The sequence below is a fragment of the Capricornis sumatraensis genome, chromosome 2 (assembly GCF_032405125.1).
Source record: "Capricornis sumatraensis isolate serow.1 chromosome 2, serow.2, whole genome shotgun sequence".
NCBI lineage: Eukaryota > Metazoa > Chordata > Mammalia > Artiodactyla > Bovidae > Capricornis > Capricornis sumatraensis.
In genome coordinates this window covers 79,021,600-79,034,664 of record NC_091070.1, presented here as the reverse complement: position 1 = coordinate 79,034,664, position 13,065 = coordinate 79,021,600, and the positions used below count along the sequence as shown (strand labels likewise).

General features: G+C 40.0%; 1 non-coding gene across 1 annotated transcript; it reads right to left on the bottom strand.

Moving 5' to 3' along the window:
* Positions 1-12,864: 12,864 nt before the first annotated feature.
* On the bottom strand, positions 12,865-12,937 carry TRNAR-ACG (transfer RNA arginine (anticodon ACG)). The gene has a single exon. It is a non-coding gene; the product is annotated as a tRNA-Arg (tRNA).
* Positions 12,938-13,065: the final 128 nt, after the last annotated feature.

The window sequence follows — 13,065 nt, the reverse complement described above, 5'->3', positions numbered from 1 at the left end:
GCTTTTTTTGGTATTATAGTAAATTGGTATATTAATTCTAGCTATTTCATGAAAAAGTAAATTAATTCCTGAGCTTATGAATGTCATTTGGCAGAAAAAGTCTTTCAAAACAGTTGCACGGTTTGAAGGGACACAAAGCGGGAAAGGGGCACAAAGAGTGTTCAGGAGCACTCTGTGGTTTCTCTTGGCCCTTTCCTTCTTCACAGCAACTGGAGGTTAGTAGGCAGGAACTTCTCTGTTGTGGAGGTGAGAGGGGAGGGCAAGCAGAGGAGCTGAGTGAAAGCTGAGGGTTAGCATCTTGGACCTTCTTTGAACCTCTCCCCTTCACATTTTCGGAAAAGATTTGTCATTACAGTCTCTCCTTCATTCTCTCACACCTCTGTCTCTCTTGACTTGCCTTTTACCATATCTGATCAAGAACCAAGGATTCAACTTATCATGAATGAGGTTACCAACCTGTAAAAAGAGTTTACCCTAAAGAATCTTTTATATTCTAGTGGCCAAGGTCCAGCCACAAAGTGGCTAAGGCCTGGTCTCAGAAAAGTACAAGTGAAATGTAGAAAAACCTAAATGTACTATGCCTGTTGAAGAGAGAATGCAAAGCAAACGCAAATGATTAACCCAGAGTTTGGAAGAGGGTTATCCAAAGAACAAGAGCAGTGCTCTCCAGAGACTCCAGACCACCCAGCTGGAGCCAGGCCCTGAACCAGATCTCCCCAGAATCCTGCCACCTTGTGAGACCTGTTGGCATGCCTGACAGGCACCCTTCCCCTGCCCCTGCCCCCCCCACCACCCTCCCCCAGCCCCGACTCAGGTCCTCATTCTGTGTCCCTGCAAATGGTCCTAACTCTTCCTCCTCTCATACAACACTGCCAGGTTAATTTTTATGATTCTGATTTGCTATTCACAGGTAGTTCGTGATTTTCACTTCATGTTGTCATTTATCTGTTGAACTATATCAGGTCACCCTGCTGCTGCTGCTGCTGCTAAGTCACTTCAGTCGTGTCCGACTCTGTGTGACCCCAGAGACGGCAGCCCACCAGGCTCCCCCGTCCCTGGGATTCTCCAGGCAAGAACACTGGAGTGGGTTGCCATTTCCTTCTCCAATGCATGAAAGTGAAAAGTGAAAGGGAATTCGCTCAGTCGTGTCTGACTCTCAGCGACTCCATGGACTGCAGCCCACCAGGCTCCTCCGTCCATGGGATTTTCCAGCCAAGAGTACTGGAGTGGGGTGCCATTGCCTTCTCCCTACTGTGCACCAAACATAGCACATGTGGCTGAGCTGGGGATTCAAGCCCTCACGGTGCAGCTCCACTTTGCAAACTTTTCCCACCACACACATTTTCTACTCACCCTAAGCCGCCTCCCCAGTGGGCTTACTCACCCTTCCATGCTTTTCTGTGCTTGCTATGATTCTATCTACCTGGCTGGTTCTATCCTCTGCTGGAAAAATCCTATCATTTTGGAATCTCTAGTTCTGTTTCCCCATTATCATTCCAACTAGAAAAGGTCTCCGTGTCATTTTACATCCGCTTCTTTAAGGTGCCTGTCATCCAGGCCTTGAATTTCATCACCCTATTGGGCAGCATGTTTAATCCTATCTACAATATCAGAGGGCTGCTGGTTGTAAAGCGTGTGTTCTCAGGCTTTGTGGAGTCCTTTACTCTCTATGATTTTTAAGGACACCCAAAGAGATTTTATTTATGTGAAGCTTTATGTATAGATATTTCTGATATTAAAAATTGAGAGACTATCATCAGTCTTTTCCTGAAGGATATCAGGGGAAAAAAATTATTCGGTTTTACTAAACATGGAGGTTTTTTTCAATATAATTCTTTGCTGAGACGGAGTTAGGCAGTATCTGAGCTCTAGTTAGTCACAACTGCTTTGATATTTAAATATGATCTTGATTAGATCTCAGTTTTATAAAAGCAGAACTCAATCCCTGGTGGCAAACATAGAACTGAAAAGTGCTCTATAAAAATTTTTTTTATTGAAGTATATGTTATATTAGTTTCAGGGATACACCACAGTGATTCATATATATATATATATATATATATATATACACATTTTTTTCAGAGTCTTTTTCCTTATATATTATTACAAAATATTAATATTTTGTAATATTACAAAATAGTTTTCTGTACTATACAGTAGGTTCTTGTTGGTTATCTGTTTATCTGGTAGTGTATATATGTGGTATAGTGTATATATCTGGTATATAGTGTATACCAGATACTATATATATCTGGTAGTGTATATATGTTAATCCCAAAGTCCTAATTTATCCCCTCCCCCCTTCTCCACCATAAGTTTATTTTCTGTTTGTAGGTCTATTTCTGTTTTGTAAGTAAGTTCATCTGTATTTTTTTTTAGATTCCACATAAAACGATATCATATATTTGTCTTTCCAAAAGAGCTTTATGAACATGTTACACGGAAGTAGGCAGCAAAGAGGAAGGCTTAAATGGTTTTCCACTATTCCTTAAAATTTTATTTTCCCCTTCCTACTACAGATAAAATGCCACTGAGTAATATCAAGTAAATGAATTAAAAGCCTGTCTTTTTAAAAAATATATTTATTTATTTGGCTGCACTGGGTCTTAGCTGTGGCATGTGCGATCTAGTTCCCTGACTAGAGATCAAACCCTTGCCCGCTGCATTGAGAGTGTGAGTCTTAGCCACTGGACTATCAGGGAAGCCCAGGCCTTAAGAATGGGAACTTTTTATTCAGAAAAAGTTGAAGATAATTGCTGGAAGTTTACCTGAACATTATTTTAAAGACTATTTTAAAGACTGAAGAAACGAATACAATATAGAATGGTTTTAGTTGTCCTTGTTAGAGAAAAGCAAAGAAAAAAATCCAAGTAAATTACATTTGGCTTTGAAATGTGGTTTGACATTTACATGTTGAGATGATGTGTCTGACAGTCCAGACATTCAAAATATTTAAGAAGCTGAATATTTTCCCGATCAAAAAAGGTTTCAAAAACTGAGAAAACATGCACCCCAGTGTTCATTACTGTACTGTTTAAGATAGGCAAGACATGGAAGCAACCTAAACGCCCATCAACAGAGTAATGGATAAAGAAGATGTGGTTCTTTCCAATATCCAGTAATATTAAATGGAAATATTACTCAGCCATTAGGAAGAATGAAATAAATGAAAATATTACTCAGCCATTAAAAAGAATGAAATAATGCCATTTGCAGCAACAGTGGACCTAGAGAGCATCACACTGAGTGAAGTAAGCCAGAGAGAGAAGGAGAATATCCTATGACATCCCTTACATGTGGAATCTAAAAAGAAATTATACAAATGAACTTGCTTACAAAACAGAAACAGATTTCCAGACTTCCAGAAGGAGTTTACAGTTGCAGGGGTGGGCAGGGGTAGAGGATGAGGGGCAGGGATAGTTAGGGAGTTTGGGATGAACATGTACACACGGCTATATTTAGAATGGATGACCAACAAGGACCTACTGTATAGCACATGGAACTCTGCTCATTGTTATGTGGCAGCCTGGATGGGAGGGGAGTTCATGGATACATGTATACATGGCTGAGTCCCTTCACTGTTCACTTGAAAGTATCACAACATTGTTTGTTAATTGGCTATACCTCAGTACGACTGAGCAACTTCACTTTCACTTTTCACTTTCATGCATTGGAGAAGGAAATGGCAACCCACTCCAGTGTTCTTGCCTGGAGAATCCCAGGGATGGAGGAGCCTGGTGGGCTGCCGTCTATGGGGTCTCACAGAGTCGGACACGACTGAAGCGACTTAGCAGTAGCAGGAGTACAAATAAAGTTTTAAAAAAATTAAAAATAAGTAAATAAAGAAAAACTGAAAAAGTTAAAAATTTTTATCAATTCATTTAAAAAATAAGTCCATTGCATGTTAACATTAAATAATACATTTTAATTACAAAACTGTATTTTCCAAATCAAAAAGAATGTATGAGAAGAGTGATATTGTTTTATATTTTTGCAAATCTCCTTGGTATCTGACTTAATAGAAGACAGCTGGATTCTCATATCTGCTTTCTGTTACAATAAGTGGCTCTGACTGAATAAAGTAAGTCAAATCTGGTCTCACACAGACATGGAGGAGATCCTCATACACTTCCTGAAAGAGTCTAAGAGAGCCCCAGGGTCCTTACACCACATTTGGGGAAACACTATATTGTAAAAGAAAAAGCAATGGGGTGAGAGTCAGAAGAAATTGATTCTTATTCTGGCTCTTCCTATATAGCTGAAGCATAACTTTGTTCAAAACACTTAACCTCAGTTTTCTATCTACAAAATGGGTATATTAATTACCCCACAAGAGTATGTCCTGAGCATTAGGTGAGATAATATATTAATATGTAAAGTACCCTGCATGTGGTAGAGCTTAATAAACATTAGTCTGTCCAGAGAAAGACAAATACTGTATAATCTCACTTATAGGTGAAATCTGAAAAGCAAACTCATAGGAAAAGAGATCAGACTTGTGGTTGCCAGAGGTGGACAGTGGGAGAAGGCTGAGTTGGAGGAAGATGACCAAGAGGTACAAACTTCTAGGGGCTTCCCTGGTGGCTCAGTAGAAAAGAATCCAGCTGTCAACGCAAGAGACAGGAATTCGATCCCTAATCCGGGAAAATTCCACATGCCTCGGAGCAACTAAGCCTGTGGGCAATAACTGTTGAGACTGGGCACCCTAGAGCCCATGGTCTGCAAGGAGAGAAACCTCCCCAGTGAGAAGCCTGCACACCACAACTAGACGGCAGCCCCTGCTTATCACAGCTAGGAAAAAGCCTTCGCGGTCCCGAAGACCCAGCACACACAAAAATACATAAATACGATTATATTTTAAAAAAGAGAAAAAAAAAAAGAGGTACAAACTTCCAGTTATAAGTCATTACTAAGGATGTAATATTGGAGAAGGAGATGGCAACCCACTCCAGTGTTCTTGCCTGGAGAATCCCAGGGGCGGGGGCGCCTGGTGGGCTGCTGTCCATGGGGTCACACAGAGTCGGACACGAATGAAGCGACTTAGCAGTAGCAGCAAGGATGTAATGTAGAACATGGTGACTATAGTTAACATTGCTGTATGATGTATAGGAAAAGTTGTTAAGAGAGGAAATCCTAAGAGTTCTCCTCTGAAGGAGAAACATTTTTTCCTTTCTTGTTTCTGTATCTATATAAGGTGATGTTAGCCTAACCTGCTGTGGTAATCATTTCACGAAGTATTTAAAGCAAACCATCATGCTGTGTGCCTTATACAGTGAGGTATGTCAATTATTTCTCAATAAAACTGGAAAAAAAATGAAAAACAACAAATCCAAAAATAGTAGCTTGTGGAGGAGGACTGTTAAGGTATTGCTATGAGAGTGACTGCTGAAGATCGACAGCTAGAGGGTCCTACAGAGGAGAGAGACCTTCGATAGGTCTTCAAAAGAAAGAAGCAGAAAGACCAAGGGAAGATCACAGATTATATACATGTTGAAAAAAATGTTTCCCATATAGTAAGAACATGCTTACTATAGAAAACTTGGAAAATACATTTTCTCTGCACATACTGAAGTTATTCTGTATCATGAACATTTCTCTATATGATTAAATTTTCTCTGACAACATTGATTTTAATGGCTGCTTAAGATTTCATTGCATGGATGATTTATTTGACCATACCCCTATAGGATATCCAAATTGTTTTACATTTTTTGTAATCACAGAAAAATGTCACACTAAGCATTTCTCTTAATGTCTCTGTCCTCAGTTCAGTTCAGTTCAGTTGCTCAGTTGTGTCCGACTCTTTGTGACCCTGTGAATCGCAGCACGCCAGGCCTCCCTGTCCGTCACCAACTCCTGGAGTTTACTCAAACTCATGTCCATCGAGTCAGTGATGCCATCCAGCCATCTCATCCTCTGTCGGCCCCTTCTCCTCCTGCCCCGAATCCCTCCCAGCATCAGAGTCTTTTCCAATGACTCAACTCTTCGCATGAGGTGGCCAAAGTATTGGAGTTTCAGCTTTAGCATCAATCCTTCCAATGAACACCCAGGACTGATCTCCTTGCAGTCCAAGGGACTCTCAAGAGTCTTCTCCAACACCACAGTTCAAAAGCATCGATTCTTTGGTGCTCAGCTTTCTTCACAGTCCAACTCTCACATCCATACATGACCACTGGAAAAACCATAGCCTTGACTAGACAGACCTTTGTTGGCAAAGTAATGTCTCTGCTTTTGAATATGCTATCTAGGTTGGTCATAACTTTCCTTCCAAGGAGTAAGCGTCTTTTAATTTCATGGCTGCAATCACCATCTGCAGTGATTTTGGAGCCCCCAAAAATAAAGTTTGACACTGTTTCCCCATCTATTTGCCATGAATTGATGGGACCAGATGCCATGATCTTAGTTTTCTGAATGTTGAGCTTTAAGCCAACTTTTTCACTCTCCTCTTGCAATTTCATCAAGAGGCTTTTTAGTTCCTCTTCACTTTCTGCCATAAGGGTGGTGTCATCTGCATATCTGAGGTTATTGATATTTGTCCCAACAGTCTTGATTCTAGTTTGTGCTTCATTCAGCCCAGCGTTTCTCGTGATGTACTCTGCATATAAGTTAAATAAGCAGGGTGACAATATACAGCCTTGATGTACTCCTTTTCCTATTTGGAACCAGTCTGTTGTTCCATGTCCAGTTCTAACTGTTGCTTCCTGACCTGCATATAGGTTTCTCAAGAGGCAGGTCAAGTGGTCTGTATTCCCATCTCTTTCAGAATTTTCCACAGTTTATTGTGATCCACACAGTCAAAGGCTTTGGCAGTCAATAAAGCGGAAATAGATGTTTTTCTGGAACTCTCTTGCTTTTTCCATGATCCAGCGGATGTTGGCAATTTGATCTCTGGTTCCTCTGCCTTTTCTAAAACCAGGTTGAACATCTGGAAGTTCACGGTTCACATATTGCTGAAGCCTGGCTTGGAGAATTTTGAGCATTACTTTATTAGCATGTGAGATGAGTGCAACTGTGTGGTAGTTTGAGCATTCTTTGGCATTTCCTTTCTTTGGGGTTGGAGTGAAAACTGACCTTTTCCAGTCCTGTGGCCACTGCTGAGTTTTCCAAATTTGCTGGCATATTGAGTGCAGCACTTTCACAGCATCATCTTTCAGGATTTGAAATAGCTCAACTGGAATTCTATCACCTCCCCTAGCTTTGTTCATAGTGATGCTTTCTAAGGCCCACTTGACTTTGCATTCCAGGATGTCTGGCTCTAGGTGAGTGATCACACCATCGTGATTATCTGGGTCATGAAGATCTTTTTTGTGCAGTTCTGTGTATTCTTGCCACCTCTTCTTAATATCTTCTGCTTCTGTTAGGTCCATACAATTTCTGTCCTTTATCTAGTTTGTGAATATTGTCTAGGATAGCTTTCTAGAAGGAAAATTAGAGATGGTATGTCTTAAGGCTAAGATCAAAGGCTCTGAGTCAGTTGACCTAGGTTTGTACCCCATCTAAACCCCTTCTTAGAGGGGCAAGTCACTTAACTCTCTAAGACTTAGTTTCTTTACCCATAGATTAACATTTCCTACATCACCAGGTTCTTGTGAATGTATAGTGCTTTTCATAGAACCTGACACAAAATAAGGGCTCAATAAATGTTAGCTGTTATTATTATCATCAATTGAATTCATATATTTATTACACATTTATTACACACAAGCAACTGGTCTGTTTCTAGACTATTTAGCCTTTTTACTCTGTCTCTTCTTGTACCCACTGCACATCGTGGCCTTTTACTTATTTATACATTGCTTGTCTCATAGAGGGTATGAAGTAATGGATTAAAAATGTAGAGCAAATTCCCTCTCCTTCCTCCTCTTTAAAAACTTTTTTCTTTGCTTTCTTGTCTGCTTTTTCTTAAAAGAAAAAAACACAAAAGCAACAGCTAAGTTGCTTCACTCGAGTTTTGACTCTTTGCGACCCCGTGGACTATAGCCTACCAGGCTCCCCTGTCTATGGAATTCTCCAGGCAAGAATACTGGAGTAGGTTGCTATTTCTTCCTCCAGGGGATCTTCCCAAACCAAGGATTGAGCGTGCATCTCTTACATCTACTGCATTAGCAGGCAGGTTCTTTATCACTAGCGCCACCTGGGAAACTCATCAGTGAATGGTAGAATCATTTAATAAAGTAAGAAAAGATTCCATTAGAATTGTGATTAAATGTAGAAAAAGTGACAAACTATTAAGAATTGACATCTTTATAAGATTCATTTTTTTCTAAGAACATGGCTTGTCTTTCCATTTTTTCAGTCTCTATCTCTCTCAGCAAAATTTTAGGTTTTCTATATATAGTTTCTTCATATTTTCCACTAAGGTTATAGCTAAGTATTTTATGGTGATATTATTGTTACCTCTGTGAATGGGAAAGAAACTAATCACAATAGCTAATGTATATTGAAAGCTTCCTATGTGCAGAAAGGTTCTAAATGCTTTACAATATTAACTAATTTAATGTTCATCATAGCTTTATAAGATAACTATAATTTACATTTTTGTTTTGTGAATGAAGAAACTGAGGCCAGAGGGGTTAGTTCACATGGTTAGTAAATGGATAAATAGGGCTAACCTCTTACCACATGGCTCTACTGTCTCTGACCTTAACTACCATGTTATTGGGATATTTTTATTAGTTATGTCTTTTAACTGGTTATTCTTAGTTTATAAGAAGGCTAAGGATATGATTTTTATATTTGTCTTGTATCAAGTGGTGTCTCTGAATGCTATTACTAATTCTCATCATTTTTGAATTGGTTCTCATGGATTTTCTATATACACAATCATATCATCTGCAAACAATAAATTTGCCTCTCTCTTTCTAAAAGTTATAACTCCTTTTTAAAACTTTCCAGGCTTACTGTATTGGATTTTTTTAGAATAATATTAAATAACACAGTGATGAGATAAGACATTCTTGTATTATTTTATATTTACATGAATTGTTGACTTCATACACATATATATGTGTTTATATATAAAGAATATTAAGACTATTAAGAATGTCTTAGAGGAACTTCCCTGGTGGTCTAGTGGCTAAGGCTCCACATTCCCAATGCAGAGGGCTGGGGTTCAATCCCTAGTCAGAGAACTAGATCCCACATGTGGCAACCAAGACCCAGCCCATCCAAATAAATAAATCAATAAAAATAATTTTTAAAAAAAGAATGTTTCAGAAAATAGAATTTACTTACCATGTTCTCTTTGATGACTATTACAAATGATCAAGTGTTTTTCTTGTTTATTTTTGACCTATCATATAAATAAATTTCCTAATACCTAACCTGTGTTAGTTCCTGGGATAAATCCTAACTGTTTCTGGTATATTATTATTATGTTAATATACTATTGACATTTATTGTTAATCTCAAATAGTATAGGATTTTTACATTTATATTCCTAAGTTAGGTAAGTCTACAGGTTTGCTCTTTTGGAAAGGTCCTCCTTCTGACAGGTTTTGATATTAAGTATATTCTGGCCTCCTAAACAATTGGGTAGTTTTCCATCTTTTTCTATGTTCCAGAACAGTTTCTACTTTCTATTCATTTTGACAGATAAATACTGTATAATAGAGATGACAAGGAAGAGAATGCAAATTGGCACAGATTATTTTGCCTCAGTAACTCTGCTACTTTCATAGCTGGAGGACAGCCTTGATTGTGAAGAAGCAATTTGGAGCAGTAGGAGGGTCAGACGGGCCATTATTTTGGTGTTGAAGAGTGCGGCTGGCTGGGCAGGCACAGAGGTGAGGGAAGGTGGGCCTGGGGAGGGAGACCAGTGTTGAGGGAGGAGAGCCCATGAGAAAGTGAAAGGAGAGTTTACAATTCACTGGCTGTGTTTAAACAAGGACAGAAAAACAGGAGCAGGTAGAAGGACTGGGCCTGAAGATGAGGAATGCTGGAGGATTATCTGGAAGGTGGGTACTCCTTTCCTTCCAGAAACGTTTCCAGAGCTCTGACCTGTTAGTCACTGGTTCCTGGAGAAAGCAACATTATTTCTCACCTACCAAATATCTGTCTTCCTTCCAGCAAAGGCCTACATGCTATAGCATAACAGTGACTGACATACTTCTGAGCACAAAAGTTCAGCATGGAGAGCAGAGGAGAGGGAAGCAGAGGATAAGACAGAACTGATTAACCCTGACTTTACGCCTAGGGCAAGCCCTTTAAAAGGTTCTTTATTTCTTTTTCATTCATTCCCTTTTGCTCCTCTGTAGCTCATATAGACCCACAGTCTGTGCTGTTCTTTGAGACAAAGCAAAGTGTTGTAGGAGAAGTGGAGAGCAATGTGGTGTGGGATTACCTGGAATCGTTCGGCATCATGCTTGCCACACAGTAGAGACCATTTTGAATGAAAAAACAAAGACATCTCAGATGAATGAAATTCAGCCAGTCTAAACTTACTTTAAGGTCAGTCAGAAATTCTAGGCTCTTTTCAACACAAAACCTTTTGAAAATTATTTTCACTGATGACAAAACTGACATTACGATTTCATAGATTTTCCTCTCTCCTTTTCATCCATGGATGGGTTAGTTAACAATCAACAGAACAGCCACCAGCCAGCCTGACATCAAGAGGAAGATGCCAGGAACACAGATGGTCCACAGCCCAGATAATTAGCTTTTTCTGAAGACGAACATCTCATAAGTCTTCTGTGAATATAGAGTTTGGTTGGGCACAGCTGGGGCAGAGAGCAACAAGCAGGCTTTCCCAACAACTCTTCTTCTTCTTATAATGTCGGCAGAGAATCACCCACTTCCCGTCAACTCCCTACTCATAAGATCTTCAGGGAAGAATTCAAATAAATACTGTAGACACTTCACCTTAAAGGAGGGAAAAATAACTCCCTTCTCCTTAAGTGTGGAATGCACATAGCGACTTCCTTCCAAAGAGTACAGGATGGAAGGGGTTGGGGGGGGGAGTGTAATTTTTCAGTGGAGAAACCTGATAAACACTAGTTCTACCAGGTCATAAAGTTCAATATTAACAGTCAAAAATTATGTTGATGGTATGTACTCTTGATATGATGTGATGAAAATGGTCACTTTACCTCTGTGATCTTCCTCCCCCAAACCCATAACCCCAGTCTAATGAAAAACCCCATCAGACAAATTCCAGGGAAGAGATGTCCTTCAGTATAGCTTCCCTGGTGGCTCAGAGGTAAAAGTGTCTGCCTTCTATCTGGGAAACCTGGGTTCGATCCCTACATCAGGAAGATCAGGAAGATCCCCTGGAGAAGGAAATGGCTTAACCCACTCCAGTATTCTTGCCTGGAGAATCCCATGGACAGAGGAGCCTGGTAGGCTACAGTCCACGGGGTCACAAAGAGTCAGACACGACTGAGTGACTTCGCTTTCGCTTTTCTTTCTTATACCTAACCAGTATTCCTCAAAACTATCAAGGTCATCAAAAATAAGGAGTACCTGAGAAACCGTCACAGCTGAGAAGAGCGTAAGCAGATCTGACAACTATATGTAATACGGTATCCTGGATGGGATGGTGGGACAAAAAGAAGACATTAAGCAAAAACTAAGAAAATCTAAATAAACTATGGACTTTAGTTAATAATAATAATACATCAATTCTGGTCCACCAATAGTAATAAATGTATTATACTAATGTTAAGATGTTAATAATAGAGAAAGCTGTAGGAAGACATGAGAAAGCTGGCTGTACTGTACTACCTGCTCAAGATTTCTATAATTCTAAAACTGTTTTAAGAAATAAAGTCTAGTAATAATAATAATAAGATAGGGATAAAAGTACCTCCAACTCTTAAGCTTCATAGGCATTTTCTCATTTCTTTAGTTTTCTAACCTTTATCTTTTGGGGGCACGCACTAAATACATTGCACCCAGGGCTCCTTATTGCTTATCCTATCCACACCCATTCCGTATTTCTCAGAACTCTGATCCCTCACGGGCTACGTCATCTCATCCAGTTTCGTGGCTAAAGTCACTACCTCTCCTGGCGATTTCCAAATCTTGTCTGGCTCTGATCACTATTCCTCCAACTCTCTATTACACAGCGCCCCCTAGACGTCCAATTCAGCATTTCCAAACCCAAACCCTGATTCTCCCTAAAAGAGCTTCTCATTTCCTGTAGCACGCAAAGAGGCCAAAATCTTGGGCTTCAGCCGCAGACTTCCCTTATCAGGCTTCCTGTCCGTTGGTCACTAAGTTCTGTGACCTCCTGCCTCGGGTCTTTCGTATTGTGTTCTCTATCCATCCTCGCTGCCAGGCCCTCAACACCTCTGGGCGCCCGCCTTCAGGTTCTCTTTCTCCTCCCTATATCTTTCTTTGCTTCGTTCTTTTCCATCCCTGTAGCAGGTGTTCACAAAGAAAAATGTAGAAATTCTCTCGAAAGGAAAATGTTGAGATTCTCTCAGGTCTCCGCCAGGCTGTTCATAACTCCTCTCCACTGTAATTCCTCACCATGAGTTTTTTTTTTCTTTTCCTTCCTATCTTCAGTGTGTGTTTAGATGTTTATTTACTTTTTGTTTGAGATATAGAACAGAAAGGAATTGGTGGCTAAATTGCCACAATCTATTAAAAAATATACTAAGGCCCATAAAAGCCCAATTTAGTCATTACCTCAATTTTCTCAGGATTTTGAAGGACCTAAGTAGAGACACAAGAACCATCTTTGAATTAGGCAATGGAAAAGGCTGACATAAAATGGCTGCAGAACGCAATAAAATTATGAGCTAAAAATGAGGGTAAGAGGAGATCATAGGGAAATTTAGAAAGGGAAGAACGGGATACTTTCAAAATACTGCTTATGACAGTATTGCATGGGATGCAACAAAAACACGCGCGTCTCCCCGAGCCAGCCAGGAGTCGAACCTGGAATCTTCTGATCCGTAGTCAGACGCGTTATCCATTGCGCCACTGGCCCCGAGACGACTTTGCTGGCCCCAATGATGACACTTCAAGCTTATACTGCAGGGCTTCATGGGACGTGTAGTCTCTGCACGGAGTTCTACGAGTACACGAAGCATTATGGGAGATTAAGTTCGTCGAGAA